The sequence below is a fragment of the Gopherus evgoodei genome, chromosome 13 (assembly GCF_007399415.2).
Source record: "Gopherus evgoodei ecotype Sinaloan lineage chromosome 13, rGopEvg1_v1.p, whole genome shotgun sequence".
Classification (NCBI taxonomy): domain Eukaryota; kingdom Metazoa; phylum Chordata; order Testudines; family Testudinidae; genus Gopherus; species Gopherus evgoodei.
The window spans coordinates 18477087-18480301 of record NC_044334.1 but is presented as its reverse complement, the minus strand read 5'-3'; positions in this window follow the sequence as shown (position 1 = coordinate 18480301).

Genomic DNA, 3215 nt, shown 5'->3' with positions numbered 1-3215 from the left:
GACAGGATACTGGGCTAGATGGACCATTGGTCTAACCCAGTATGGCTGTTCTTATGTTCTTCTTGTGCTAACCAACCACAGGTCATTTTCCTAGTGTAGAAGGGGGTTAATTCATCACTGTGTATCTTCAACATCCTCCTGCATTCCTGAGAGATTGGTTTCATGCTCCTCTGGGAGAGTCACCATCTTGCTGAGCACCCCACAGCAGTGTATTTCATTATCTGCTTCTAGGGGATGTCAGGAGTAGCAGTGACTGTGGAGAAGACTGGGTACCCTGGCCTTTTCCAGTTCAGTAACACTGTATGTAGGTAAGGCATTGTGGAGGAAAACAGAGATTTAAAAAAGAGGTCAGCTCCAGGTGAAGGAGTAACCCACAGGACCACATGGGGACTAGCCCGCTAGTGGACAGAAGGGGAAACCTTAAGGACCCAAGGAAGAATAGCCTGTGGGTGGGCACATCCTCAATTACAGATGGACTTGAGTCACAAAGCTCGGCTCTGCTCTCAAAGTTCCCCAAGGCTTGGTGCCTGTACATGGGGGTTTGATTGGGGCCCAACTCCAGTAGAAACCAATCCATAAAGAAGGGCTGCTCGACTCCTTATCCAGTTTTGTTCCCATGTGGATCCTGACTAAAAGGGTCACTCAGAAATCAATAAAGCTGGCTTTAAAAAGAGAAAACCCCAACCTTCACTTGTCCACCAAAAAACATTGTTTAACATTTTTCTTTTTCTAGAAATTTCAACACAACAAAAAAAATTTTCAATTCAAATTAAAAAATCATTTTGATTTGAACTTTTTAAAAAAATTAGAATAAAACAAATTTCAGTTAGAAACAAAACAAAATGTTTCATATAGTTCAAGAATTTCCTATCAAAATATCCAAAATTTTATTGAAAAATGACATTTTCCTGTAGAAAAAACTCATTTTTGACAAAACCCCCGTTTTTAGAGGGGCAACTTTTTTTGTCAAAAAATTTCAAATGGTTCTACCAAATCATGTTTTCTCTCCACTTGTTTACTTGTCTTTTCCCTGAAAGGTTTGCAAATCTCAGGGGAGGCTGCTGGATGAAGTGGGAACTTTGGGCAGGTGTACACTTCAAATGCTGCAGGAGTGCAGCTGCGCTGCTGTAGCACTTCGGTGAAGACCCCACTGCACCGATGGGAGAAGTTCTCCCATTGATGTAGAGAATCCACCGCCGGGAGAAGCAGTAGCTATGTCAATGGGAGAAGCCCTGCCATCGACACAACCCTGTCTATACTGAATGTTCGTTCAGTCTAACTCTCTCTCAGGGGTGTGGATTTTTCACACCCCGGAGCAACGAAATTATACCGATGTAAGGCTATGTCTACACTACACTAACGTTGGTATAACTTATGTTGCTCAGGGGAGTGAATAAACCATGCCCCTGAGTGACATAAGTTACACCGACCTAATTGCCAGTGTGGACAACTCCATGCTGATGGGAGCGCTTCACCTGCTGACATAGCTGCTGCTGCTCATGGGGGCTGGAGTAATTAAGTCGACGGGAGAGCTGTCTCCCATTGGCTTAGAGCGTCTGCACTAGCGCTGCTGTAAGCTCTGTAGTGTATCCATAGTATGTAGACCTGGTGGCCTCGGTTTCAGGTTTGCCATGAAACCTGAATCTGAATGAGGCTTCCTGGCTTCAGTTGTCAGCTTATATGTTGCAGATGGCTCTGGATAGGTGGTGGAGGGGCTTGCTTGGGTATTGGAGCATGGTGGGGAAAAACATTTCTGCAGGGGGAGGGGAGAACCTGGGAAGGGTATGGTCTGCGAAATCCAGGCACAGAGCTGCTTCCCTGTCCCTCCTCTCAAACCAACTGTTAGCCTAGGCTGCAGTTCTCACTACCTTTAGCAGCTGAGCTGGGAGCATTGCTGTGGACCACCTTAAATGTTTTCCATGCCAGCTGAGCACAGAAAGCTGCTGAAATGGTCTCTGCTGTATAGTGCGTGTGCGCTCTCTCTTTCACAGCAGTGCCCTGGTGGTAACTTAGTCCCATTCCCTGCTTCTTTTAACCCACAGCAGGTCAAGAGTTTAACAAAGTGACTAGGGCTGGGAGCCAAGTCCCCAGAGCTGCAATCTGCAGCCAGCGTGCCAGCATCTGGAAAGCGTTTGTGACCAATAAAATATAAATGTGCAGACTCCGCCAAAGCAGCGATCATTTGGCATCTCAAGCCCAGATCTTCACAAGATGATTCTTCTGAGGCTTGGAAAGGCTGCCTCAATGTTTTCTAATAAAACCACTGCTGGGCTGGGCCAGTGGTTGGGTGAATAGTGCTATGCGCCACCACATGGGAACTGGCCAGGGCTGGGAAGAGACCTCTGGATGCTAACCTCTCAGTCCAGCTGGAGGCTGTGAGAATGACACATTGATGATGTTCTCGTCCTGGGCCTAGCCAGCGAGAGGGCACTTTTGTCTCACAAGCAGCTGCTCCCAGAGCACTGTACAGTCTTGAGCTGCCTTTCTGGTAATAGGGTGAGTGGCTGCTGTGATCACGGTGGCTACTCAGGGAGAAGTGGGGGAAGGGACATGTAAAGGGGAAAGGCAGCACAGAATAAAAGGGTAAGTGCTAGGAGGCTTATGTGGACTTGATGATAACCTCCTGGGGAGATTTGCCAGAGCTGACTAGGGAAGATATGCCTCAGGACCTCCCAAACAATACAGCTGATCACAGAGCAGCTAACCTGCTTTGGGGCTATTCCTGCAGAACACGCTAACATTTTCTCCCTTTCCGTCTGTAACACCAGCAGACCCCGGTCATCGGCGGACAGGATAAAACCTAGGGCCTCTGGAGCGAAATGCATGAGCCTTTACTGCATGAGCTAAAAGATACATGTCCCTTAGCTAAGGCTGTGGAGCAGACTCATTCGTCTCTAAATGGTCTCAGTGCCAATAGAGGGGACAGATCACCACACCCAGAAGGTGTGTGGGTTACATGTCCGTGAGTAGATTCTCTTTTCTGCAAGAGTGTGAAGAAGGGAGCCTCCTCCAACCTTCCTGCCAGGATCACTCAGTAGCCCATAAGGGCTAGCTCTCAGGGCAGAGCGTCAGTGAATGCATTGGCTTTGTGTACCACAAAGGGGCATAAGTTGGCAGCCGAGGGCATGGGGGTGAGTATTCACTGTGTGTGGTATGCTCCAGCAGGCAGCACATGCTGCTTCTGTTGAGAAGACCAGCAAAGTATCCACCCCATA